The following is a 12,778-nucleotide window of genomic DNA, read 5'->3' as shown; positions in this document are numbered from 1 at the left end:
AAGTGCTATTCAGTAGGAGCACAGGGAAAAGGGAACCAAAAGGTTATATACAGTACAAAGTACACCAGCACATTTCTAGTGCCTGCATGCAGTAAGTATGACTAATGCAATTAAGACTGTAGTCCGCTATGCAAAGAATTATTTTTGTATGTAGCATTTTTATCTCATCTTTGCTGAGCTTGCAGTTCAGTGCCTACAATGAACTGTGTATGCAACACATTGCCAGGGGGAAAAGCACGAACTGACAGTGGGCACAGAACAGTGAATGCAGTTTATCCCTGGTGCAAAACCGTGCCCACAAAATCAGACCCTTGCTCTGGCCTCAATCTTTTAAGGTGCTGAGCACCCTGCCCTCCATCTAGCAGAGCGCCTGGTTAACTCCAAGCAGGCAAGTAGGCCCATTAATTTCAGGGTTAAGCAGCTGCTTAAGTGATTTGCTGGATGAGAGCCACAGTGGTCTGACCTTGCAACCCTGATCCCTTAATGCCTGTAGAGCGATGGGGACATGTCAAGGGCTAATATCAGCCTGGCAAAAACTCTCCCTCAATGCATGTCAGTTTTACCTTTTCTTTTGCCAGGGGGGTGCTAGGGCAGCCATTCCCCATCACACACAGGGGTCCCGGGCAATGTCCCGCCTGCCCCAGGGCACACAGGGACCGCAGCCGCGCAGGCGCTTGACCCCCTTTCTCAGCCCCGCCGCCTCCGCCCTCGCCAGTAGGTGGCAGCCGCACCCTGTTCCCCGCCCGCGGCCCCTCCCCGCGCCCCGGCGGCTGCTGACCCACATTCCAGCAGCGCCGCCTGTTCCCGGTGCAGCCGAACCAGCGGCTCATTGCGGCAGCTGCCGGCGGGGAGGCTGGCGAGCGGCGGAGGCTCTGCGGCGCTATGGGACCGTAGCACTCGCCGCCGGCAGGAGAGAGGTGAGGGAGCCGCACGGGCGCCTTGTAATCCCCCCTCCCCCTGCACGCGGCCGCGCTGCCCTAGACGGAGCCCGGCAGCAGGGTGCCCTGCCAGACAGACCCAGCAACAGTGTGTACCCCCCCCCACCCCCCCGCGCATTTTGCATTTCTTCCCGCTTATGGTTGTGCAGCCTCCCGGGCGTGGTGCATTGTGTATCCTGTAGCCTGGTAGCAGCCGCCTCCCGCTCTTTGCTCTCAGCAGCAAGCTCCGTGCAGGTCGCCTAGCGACGGTGTATCTGATCCTGGAGAGGCGCGAGCTCCGGGGGCGCAGAGGGTGCGGGGTCTCGCCTGGCAGCGCCCCGGTGCCATCCGCATCGCAGCCAGATGGGCAGCGGCTTCCCTGCCTGCTCCATGGGCCGGGAATGGGGCGATGCTGCGGTGATCGCTGTAGGCTTGTGGCAGGGCTGTAAACAGTAGCGTGTGGAGCAGTTTCTTTGAGCTTATGATTATCCGATGACTGTGGTGACTGTAGTTACAGCCTCCCTTCGTGCCAGGACAGCTACCCCATATCGCCTTTCCTAGGTCACTGTCAGGAGAGGGAGTAGCCAGCGAAGGTAAGTGCTGGAGAAAAGAGACTTTTATTTTTATCCTTGGCAGAATGCTCTACATTTTTATAGCGACCGTGTCTAGCCCAGTGACACACATTCGTAATCCTCCAGAACTGGCATAAACGTCTTCTTTTCTTTTGGAATTTAGCTGAGTAACTGTCATTAAAATCATTGGAGTTAAAGTTTGTCCCTTTACGTTTTGGACTTTTGGATTTCAGTGGGATTTTATGTGGTAGAGAAATTAGGTTGCTTCTTGCACTTAAGCAGGCAAACAAAAAATCCTAAAGCACTGAGAGGGACTATAGCAAATTCTGGGCAGATATCCAGGTGCCTTGCTCTGCAGCTCTGCAGTGTTTGTGTCATGCAGATGGTTTGACAACCATCCTAATACAAGTGGAGTTGCCAATATGGAGGAAAGCAGAGAGAAACACCTGAGGCCAGATTTGATCTCAGTTGCACCATTGTGAATAACTCCACTGAAGTCAATGGAATTATACTGCTATGAGATCAGAATCAGGCCCCCTGGGGTGCTTATCTTATGCAAACCCCCATTCATTGTAAAGTTTGCTCTGGAATCAACATAATTGTAATCTTCAAGTTTATATCCCCCACCAACCTCTACCCTTTTCCTTGCCCCCTCCTGCCTTTTTTAAAACAAGTATTGGAGGAAAGAGGCCACAGTGTATTCAATAATTGATGAGAAGTACTGTTACTGTGGAGTCCCAGCAGCTCAACATTCAGATGATAAACAGTTCTGGTGACAAAGGCATTTGAAACAAAGGAGCCATTTTAGAAAACGCTTGAGAGAAATTATTTATCTCCATGCTTTTGTAGTTGTAAACCCAGAGATCACTTTTAAATTGGGGATACCGTTTTGGAGAGCAGAAAACTGAAGTAACATAGAAATAAAATAGAGGAAATAAAGTTAAATTTCCTTTCTCTACAGCATATATTTCCCAGATGCACTGCTGCTGGCTTATTGTCATCTCCTGTTTCAAACATCTGGTTACACAGTGAAAGAACTATTTTGTGTACTTGTCCAGCCATGAATAGTTGAAATGGTTCAATGTACATGTGCTGCTCATCTTGCTTAATTGAGCACTGATGCCTACTTGTAGTAATTTCTGTGAGGATGTATTGCATGCTTTTCATCCTGTTACATGGTGTTAAATAAATTAGATCTTAGGAGCAGTGATAACAGTAGACCATAGCATCTTTCTGTGGTTACCTTTAAAAATATCTTTGGGATAGTCACATTTCTAAGCCAAGCATGGAGAATCCAGATGCAATGCCACATATTTTAATTTAATGTCTTAGTTTTTAGAGTTGGTGTAATATTTCAGTGAAAACTGTTGCTAGAAATGATATGTGTGGTTGTCAACTTCATCTTTTGGAATAGATTATTTATTGCCTGTCTAGCTTCTTGCCTGAAACTGATAGGCATTGTTTTTCAGAGAAGTTGTATTTCACATTAAGACAAATACCCATTTGTAGAAAAAACTTTGGGAAACCGTTGAATATGAATGAATTTTACACTGCTAACTTTCCTGCTAGCTTTGTTGCATTTCAGGGAATAGGTCTGTATATAAAGTTATCATGTCAGCAATGTAGAAAGTGCCTCTTAACCCTTTGTGAGTCAGAGCCCACAGGACAGGTATTGCACAAAATTTCAATAGATAGATACTGTCTTTAGTTCTATGTAGCAAAGAATTTTGTTAAGTGATAAAATATCTTTTTCTATTGTCCTTGCCACAGAATCGTAACCTGATGAGACTAGTACTGCTAACAGCCAGAATGCTAAGCCATACTTCAGCTATGGCACTTCAAGGCTATGCTGCACTAGCTTTTCTTTTCTTTTAAAATTCCCATTGTTGCTAGCAGGTGTAGTGGGAGCACTAAGGTACACAAGGTTCCAGGTGGTTGCTGGCAAATTAAGCATTTTGTATTCTAAACCTGCTCAGAGTAGGTTTGTACTCAAAGCTAAACTGTGTGATCAGCACTGGTCCAGCTGCAATCATTATTGGCACTGATCCTGCTTTATTATATAGAGGAGGTATAAGATGCACAAAACCAGACCCAGGAGAGCTTTATTTGCTCCATGGACCACTTGCAGCACTAGCAGAAAATTGCAAAAAGAAAAATCTGGGCTGGCTGGAGAGCAAGACCTACTGGTTCTAAATGCCCACTGGGTCATTGGGAGAGTTGGTCTCTGTACCATTCATGAATGTCTGCTAAGCCTCATTGAGAAGAAGATTTGTCTGATGCTCCTCAGTAGTCTTTGTTGCTTGATGGTATAGATCATCATAAGACCAAAAGCCCAGGGAGAGCAGAACATCTTCAGGAGTTTATGGAAGGAAGGAGAGTCCTAATCCAGATGGGGTGAAAGGGCTTGCTAGAGTGCTGGGAAGGAAACCAGGTGATTTGGGGAGATCCAAAATGGGGAGTGAATAAAATGAAGGTGGATGATTGGATTTAGGTAAAATAAGATGGAGAGTGGGGCTAACTGATGCTGGTGAGGGTAACACTAAGAGTTGTAGGTTGATGAGGGTCTGAGAAGAAAGTTTGTAGTGTAGGGAGGTGATGAGAAGGAGCTGAAAGGTTCAAAAGATGGTTTGCAGACTTGATGTATGAAGAGAGGGAAATTGTGACTTAGGTGCTTGGAGGAGTGGGACTGTCTGGAAGGGGGCCTAGAAGGTACAGGGGTGCTGGAATCATGGTTCTGCACCCAAAATGAATTGCACTTGTAGTCTTATAGCTATGATCTCCCTTCCTCCAAGTGCTACAGTACTTACAAAGTGCTTTACTGTTATTGGTTGATCCTCACAACAGCCTTGTGAGGTAGGTAATTGTAATTATTATTATCCGTCAGCTATAGCTGGTGAGACTGAGGTGCAGAGATTAAATGACTTCCCCAAGGCTGCAGAGCAAATCCTGAATTCTAATCCTGCTTCTTGCATGGAACTCCTGGCTCATAGCCCAGACCACAATCCCTTCAATGATGCTGGCTCTTCATTAATTCATTGTTCATTCACAATTAATGCTTTTATGGAGGTGATTGCGGAAGGAAGACGTCAACTGGGGAAACATAGCATGCCTGTGAAATTTAAACCTAACACACATAGGATCCAGATCATTCTATGTTCAGGATGGTGCTCTGCTGGTGCATGAACCAGGAACAGCAGAGCAGCATCATGAGCATAGAATGACCTGGATCCTATATGTGTTCTTTTCCTTCTCTAAACTGAATGACTTCAGACACAGACACATACTATTGGCTGTAATTAGAGACTTGTTTACGTGTATTATGTAAGAGGTAAACGGTATCACTAGTGCAGTTCCTTTTTATTTAGGTTTAAATTTCACAGGCATGCTATGTTTTCCCCAGTTGACGTCTTCCTTCCGTCCATTATAGCTGACGGATAATAATAATTACAATTACCTAGGAACAGGTTGCTTTGTGAGCCATTTCCAAAATACAAAGACATTAATGGAAGTCTTTGCATTGACTTCAGTGGACTTGGTATCTGTTACCTGCATAAACAAAAGCATGCAAATATGATGGAAAAAGAAAAATTATGGGATCTGTGCTTCTCACCCTCCTCTACAGTGTTTCTGGTCATGAGAGTACATCCATCTGTAGTGTGGAAACTTCTATGTCAACTATCCTTTATGATCACAGTGCCAACAAGGACGAGTGGCACATGCTAAGAATGGAAACACTTTGGGTACAAACCAGTGCCTATAGTTCTTGGAAGTTCTTCTCAGTTTTCACGACTCTGACATGGCGATCATCATACTAAACAGGTCTGTTTTTCCCCCAAACTTACCTTGACAAAACTACAGCCCTGATGATAACTGACATTGTTCAGTTGCCCTGTTTCCTGCAGTTATCAATAGCATTGGTGACCTGGACGTGTGCAATGAAACAGGTTCTGGTTCTTTGGAACATAACTGAGAGCATTATTTCTTTGGGCAGATTTTTCCCCATTGTTAATTTCTTGGGATTTGATAGTCCCCAGCACAGACAACAGCGAGAAGATGTGAGGAGAGCTGGTGTGGGGGAGGGAGTGAGGAGAACTCTCATTGCACCAGCCAAAGAGGAGAGGGGAGCACAGCTTGCCCAAGCCAGGGAGGAGAAGGGGAGCTCTCCCTTGCTTCTAGCAGGAGATATGGAGTTGTGCTCACCCCCATATACTTTAAACTCTGGGCTTGAGCTAAAAAGGGAACAGTGACCTCACAACAAGCCTCCCACACACCCACTGTGTATGGAAGCCATTCCGCAAAAACTCCAGGGGCCTTTGTGAGGTGGCCATGTTTCTCCTTCCACCCGTTGCCTGTCTTATCTGTGTAGATTCCGGGTTCTTGGGGGCAAGAACTATCACTCTGTGTTTGTACCGCGCCCGGCATTGGGTAAAGATAAAATGAAAAACCTTATTCAGCTTTGTTTGTATTGTGCAGAAGGGGAAATGTAGCACTGAAACATTCATTGTGTTACATACAGATTGCATGGCACAGCTATTGCTGCTTCCTATGAAAAAGAGAGAGAGAAAAAAATCACAGTATGCAGAATGAAACTGAAACTTACAAACTAAGAGACATCTAATCATTTCTGTGGGGGAAATCCAAGTGAAAGGGAGGGGATTTTGTGAATTTCATTTTGCAGAGTTTCCTCACCACAAGAGCAACTGATGGAACATAGCTCATGTCATGTACATTATCACATAAGCGATTGTAAAACTTCGTGGGGTGATCAGGCTGTGACAAAATGGGGATTGTCCCTTACGTTGTATGTGAGCCTATGTGAATTTTACCGTTTTGCATGAATACAGTGTGTGCCTCAGTTTCCCTGTGTTAATTTCCCTGCACAAATATTTCGGTGGTGAGAATAGGGGTGTGTGACTTTGGCTGAGACCTCTGGGGCAGGTGAGGCTGCACCAGCTGTCTGCAAGTATACTATGACCGGTGCCATTTGTAACTTGAGACTCAATAGGGGAATGCAACCAGGTGACTCTTTGCCCCAGGAAGCGAGACAAAGAGAAGGAGGAAGAGCAACTGGGGTGTCTGAGGTCGGGTCGTTGGAAGCTGGCCGTCTGCTGTGGGGGACTGGAAGGGAGGGAGTCCAGGGTGTCTGGCCCAAGGCTCCCGAAGATGGAGTTGGCTGAAAGTAATTGATTTCTGTGATAGCAGGCTCTGTTCTACGCATTGTTCCTCTCAACTAATAAACCCTTCTGTTCTACATGCTGGCTGGGAGTCACTGCTGACTGCAGGAGTTGGGGTGCAGGTCCCTCTGGCTTCCCCAGGAGCCAAGCCCGGGCGGACTTGGTGCAGGAAGCACACTGTGTGGAAGGGGATGCTGAATGCTCCAAGATCAGAGCCAGGAAGGTCAAAGCTGTGTAAGTTTCTTGCCCTGGAGGTGTATGCTCAGAGAGAGGAGGCATGCTACACCAGAGTCCTGACTGGTTTCGTATGGAGTAGTTCCAGAGCACCGGCCCGGTGACTCCATGACACAAGCCCAGATCACTTCCCCTACAGATATTTGTGATGTGTTAGCCTCTCTTTCGCAAGTGACGTTGGTGCTCATAAGAAACTCTACCCTCCTATTCTTGTGATGTCTGGAACTTCTACATCGGAGTTACTATGTTCTATGGAGAAATTATTTGGTTTGTATACACAGTCCAAGAGGACACATTCCATAATATGACAAAGATGCAGGATCACAGCCGTCATTCACTACAATGCAACCGTAAGATCTTTCTCCTGCCAAGGTTATCGCTATCAGCTTCAGCACGTAGGTCACAATCTCTAAGATGGCATAAATTTTTTGGAGACTTGGGCTTCTGTGACTGCTCCCTTTTTTTCCTTTTCAATAAAAAAAGACAATGAAACTAATGTTGAAAATACAACTATGTAAAGTGATAAAAAGATGGAGTTTGAAAATTTTGCCCAGAACCTACCTATCTGGTGGCTGAAAATATCTTCACCTACATATCCTTTGCAGTGTAATGGTTGTCTTTGTGTACAATTGGATTTTGAGTAATATAATGGTAATGTTGTCAATCAACTTTCTATTTAATGAACTTTTTTAAAAAGTCATTTACTGCTGATTGTTTCTTGCTTTAATTATAGCTTCTTACTCTTCCTGATTTTACTCCACTTCTTCTTTCCTTCAGTAAATCATGTTGTGTATCTTGTATCTCCCTTTAATCACTTACAGCATTCTCTTCCCCCTGCCATATTGTGTTCTTTGCCTCCTTCCTCACTCTTATTTACGAAAAATCTATTTGTCAATACTATATTCCCACCCCCACCCCCAACCACCACCAACTCTCACATGTAGCTTGGAAATTTTACCAGACACTTAACAGCATAAGAGGGGTGTGGGAGTGGGAATAGTCATTGCCCAGAGATAATACCCTGATGAGAAACAGCCCTTTCTTTCCACATACCCCTTTCCCAGTTGTTGGGAAAAGGGATGATGCGTGATTTCCTACCAGGGTGCTGTTCCTTGACGCTGCTTGATGACTTTGTATTTCATATCAGTCTCTGCCTGTTAGTTGACTGATAGATTGGAATCTCTTTCTTGGTCTCCAAAACCTTCTTTTTTCTGCAGTGGAGACAAAGTATTCTGTCTCTGCCGTTAGCCCCGCTCAAGCCCTGCTGAGGCCTCAGTTGCCTGGCTGCTGTGAGGGTGGGCTGTTTCTGCTACTCTCTGTAAATGTTCCCATCTCAGCTCACAGCTTCCTTGTTCAGGTTTTCTTCTTCCATCACTAGCTTCATTGCCTGCCTCTGGTGCTGCTCAGAGCGATCTCAAACAGCAGAAGAGTGAAATTGACCTAATTCGCATCAGTTAGTGGTTAGTCAGAGGGTTATGAATAGGGACAGTGAAAACTGACAAGACTATGGTGACTGCTGCAGGTTGGGGAAATGATCAGGAGCCGCAGAAGCACTGAGCCTGTTTGCAACCTTGGGAAGTTGCCCCTGAATCAGTTTATAACCGGTTCACATTTGGCATGTTTGCTTTACAATCTACAAACTTTTAAAATAAAATTAAAGCTTACTGGCAGCAGAAGTTGAAAGCACTTGCTTGGGAAAACTTCCTACTCACCATAGGCATATAGATCTCTTTCAAACCCTGTTAAAACACATAGAGCTGGCTCTACACTGTAATCCATAAAATGTGCTTTGCTGTGCATTGTGCAGACAGTCAGGGCTCCCAGCAAGGTCACATACGTACACACAGAATTGTTCTGGTTTCCTCAGCATGCAGAACCGTTCGTTGAGCATCAAGTAGGAGCCAAATCAATAGGCCATAGAATTTCCTAAATAACTGTTTCTCGTTTCTGAGTCAGCTCAACTGCAGACTCATCAGGAGAAGTTAATTGTATTGCTCATTAGCTGTGTCTGGGGTCCTGCAATCCACAGAGGGATTGTAATAAATAGTTAGCACTTATATAACACTTTCCATCAGAGGATCTCCATGCTTCACAAAAATAGCGCTCCTCTGTGCCATCCTTCTGCTGAACTGTTGTATACTGGCTCACTTTACTGGAGTAAGGTATATCCTGGGTCCTGCTGCAGTAGTTTGACTCCATGAAATGTTAACACAAGGATAGTTTTCTCTCACACACCCCTTTTCAGCTTGTCTGCCTCTGTAGCATCAGGGTAAAGTTGTCACTACCACAAAAGCCGTCTGGATGCAATGGTAGGAGAGCTTTTCACCATAGGAAGGATTTCTGCTCAATCAATATAAATCATGTTGGAGTTTCCCTGAATTTCTAGATAGTACTGCTGCATCATCTTCCTTTTGCCTCAAAGGGCTGTCCTGCATTGTCCGGTTGCATCTCTTTGGTAAGACTTAGACGTTCATGTCAATTGTTACCCAAAATCAGTGTGAAGGCAATTAAAGTGCTTATTGACTGGCAACTTGTTCAGCATTGTGCTAATCGAATGGTTAATTTAATCCTGTTTGCTCCAAGCAAACCTCACAGAATATACTAGTAAAAACTTTTCCTTTGTATAATGCCACTGAATTCAACTGAGTTACACCAGGGATGCATTTGGCCCTTTGACCCATGGTTATCAGAAGGATGCCAATGTTTGTCATCCCCATAAACTGTTGTATACTAGGAATTGTCAAAGCTCTCAGGAAACCCTAGAATTTGGTCGCTTTTAGTTTGAGAACCACTGCACTAACATCATTAGGTTTCAGTTATGTAACTATCTAAGGTGCTTGCATTGCCCCATTGCCATTGTATCTGAATGCCTCACAATCTCTAACATATTTATCCTTGCAACTCCCTGTGAGGCAGGGAAGTGCTGTTATTCCCATTTTACAGATGGGTAATGGAGACCTGGAGAGATGAAGTGACTTGCCCAGGGTGTCAAAGGATGTTTGTTTGCAGAACAAAAATTGAACGCAGGTCTCCCCAACCTAGGCTAGCACTCTAACCAATGGACAACCCTTCCTCATAAACACTGTTGAGGTGAACGAGGGGCATCACACCTTTTACAGATATTGCTCCAGACTGTCTGCAGACAGAGGGCTTGCCTGCACTTAAAATACTACAGCAGCAGAGATGCGCAGCATTTCAGTGTAGATACTACTTACGCCAATGGGAGGAGGGGGAGTTCTCCCGTTGGCGTAGGTAATCCACTTCCCTGAGAAGCAGTTGCTATGTTGATGGAAGAATTTTTCCATTGACCTAGAACTGTCTACATGGGGACTTAGGTCAGCTTAACTATGCCATTCAGGGAGGTGTGGATTTTTCACACCCCTGACTGATGCCTTTAAACTGACTAATTTGCTAGTGTAGACCATGTCTGAGGCAGAGATCATTATGTTGGTTAAACTCAGTTCATGATGTGACAGTTACTTTGCAACCATAAGGACTAGACTTAATACTTTTTAAATGAAAAAGTTTAGATTCTGGAGATTCTAAAATGGCTGACTCTCAAAACCAAAACAAACAAAAACCTTGTACAATTCCCATATTTTCTTTAGCGAGGCAGTTTCAACAACAAATGATGTGATTTGTGCTGATTATCTACATCCCATTAAAAAAAGGGAACAGCAACAATTACAAGTTTTCTAATGATGTGGAGTCACCTCTATGTCTTCATCATGGGTCATCTGTGTATTATCAGTACACTGCATTTTCAGTATTGATGCTTTCTTATGACTCAAACGCTACAATAAGCATTAGTGAGTCAGATGAGTTCGCTAGTCAAATGCATGCTTAGGCCTCTGTGAAACAAACAAAACTGCCTTGGTTTTCTCTTTTTCTTTGTGAAATAAAATTTAATTTGAGTAGGGTGATTTTCTTTCTGCAGTTGTGCCCAGGAGACCTTCTTTTTTTGTTTTGTTTCCTTTTCTTTCTTAAACAAAACCACAACTTTAGAATTAAGATGTGAAATCTAGCAGTTTACCTTTGATTTATCTCTGCCTCTAGCAAATCTTAACCTTTCAGATTGCTGTTGGTTTCCATCTAGCATGGCAAGATATAATCAACCGTAAGAATCACTTAAGAGCTAAAAGTCAATATTTGATATAAACAATATTTTTTTCTTTAAAAAGTGTCTCATTGCTGCTAATCCAAGATGTGCTGTAAACCTTTATTTATAGCATTTTCTTCTCTGGATCTTCCAACAAATCTGGTAGTGTGTGCTGCCCTTGTACCCTACCACCCATGGAGGTTTTTGTTTCCTTTTTTGGCACAGAAAGACAGAAATGTAAGCATTCTTGACTTACAGGCAACCAATTTAAAGAGAAATTATCAATTTCCTTCTGATATCTCTTTGATCAGAAAACAGGAGACCACAAGCTGAGTCTCTTTCACTATCGCCGGACACTTTCCCAAATATAGAATTAGGTTTAGCTGAAATGTTTCAAGCTAATTGAATCACATTGTTCATAAGTAGCATACTTTAGTTAAAATCATGGTCTGTGGCTGTTTAAAAAACCATTGCCATGTTAGTTTTTCTGGAAGCGGACGATATACTATTGAGTTGTTACGCTTTTGTGGAAATGCATTATAAAGATTCTGGGCGAAAAGAAATCATAAGGGGATAGTTCTGACTGTTCTAATTTGTTGTAATTTCATGAATAGAATCATAGAATATCAGGGTTGGAAGGGACCTCAGGAGGTCATCTAGTCCAACCTCCTGCTCAAAGCAGGACCAATTCCCAACTAAATCATCCCAGCCAGGGCTTTGTCAAGCCGGGCCTTAAAAACCTCCAAGGAAGGAGACTCCACCACCTCCCTAGGTAACGCATTCCAGTGCTTCACCACCTGCCTAGTGAGATAGTGTTTCCTAATATTCAACCTAGACCTCCCCCACTGCAACTTGAGACCATTGCTCCTTGTTCTCTCATCTGCCACCACTACCCATTGCAGCAGTCTGGGAACTGACCCTGTTCGTGAAGACAGAGGCAAAAAATCATTGAGTACATTAGCTTTTTCCACATCCTCGGTCACTAGGTTGCCTCCCTCATTCAGTAAGGGGCCCACACTTTCCTTGACTTTCTTCTTGTTGCTAACATACCTGTTAGTATGTATCCAGTTAAGGCCAGGTACGTCTTCCTGCAGTGTAAGAAACCACTTTCTAGAAGTGAATACTGCTGGGTTCCTCAAAAAGAACAGCATTTAAGGGGGTGATCTAGATAAGAGGAAAACTACTGATTGGGGGCTGGAGCACATGAATTATGAGGAGAGGCTGAGGGAACTGGGATTGTTTAGTCTGCAGAAGAGAAGAATGAGGGGGGATTTGATAGCTGCTTTCAACTACCTGAAAGGGGGTTCCAAGGAGGATGGATATAGACTGTTCTCAGTGGTAGCAGATGACAACAAGGAGTAATGGTCTCAAGTTGCAGTGGGGGGAGATTTAGGTTGGATATTAGGAAAAACTTTTTCACTAGGAGGTGTGATGGGGCAAGGCCAGATGGCTACAGTAAAGTAGTGAGGAACAGGTATGTTAGCCCCAGGCTAAACAAATCCCTGGTACCATGGTAACCAAATGGCAGTTGCTCCAGGTTAATCAAGACACCTGGGGCCAATTAAGATCCTTCTAGAAGGCAGGAGAGACAGCTAGATTGGGACACCTGAAGCCAATTAAGGACTGGCTGGAACTAGTTAAAAGCCTCTCAGTTAGTCAGTGCGGGGTGGGTGTCAGGAGCTATAGGAGGGAGCTGTGCTGTTGGAGGAATGAAGTAGTACGAATACATATCAGGTGCAAGGAAGGAGGCCCTGAGGTAATTGTGAAGAAGATATTGAGTGG

The 12,778-nt window shown here is 44.3% G+C and overlaps 1 protein-coding gene across 23 annotated transcripts in view; it reads left to right on the top strand.

Annotated features, from left to right (window-relative positions):
• The first annotated feature begins 573 nt into the window (after window positions 1–573).
• Window positions 574–12,778, top strand: part of ELMOD1 (ELMO domain containing 1) — a 67,157-nt gene continuing 54,952 nt past the window's right edge. For 3 of the 23 annotated variants that reach the window (XM_065581492.1, XM_065581488.1, XM_065581484.1), the window contains exon 1: window positions 12,614–12,752. The gene's annotated coding sequence lies outside the window, so the exon portion shown is untranslated. Of the gene's footprint in view, window positions 918–969; window positions 1,511–5,111; window positions 5,309–12,613; window positions 12,753–12,778 lie in introns of those variants that run through there. The other 20 variants (XM_042854994.2, XM_065581499.1, XM_065581493.1 and 17 more) reach the window with 18 other exon arrangements.

This window comes from Chrysemys picta, chromosome 1 (assembly GCF_011386835.1).
Source record: "Chrysemys picta bellii isolate R12L10 chromosome 1, ASM1138683v2, whole genome shotgun sequence".
In the NCBI taxonomy this organism is placed as follows: domain Eukaryota; kingdom Metazoa; phylum Chordata; order Testudines; family Emydidae; genus Chrysemys; species Chrysemys picta.
The sequence above is the reverse complement of the archived record's forward strand: the minus strand, read 5'-3'. Positions and strand labels throughout refer to the sequence as shown.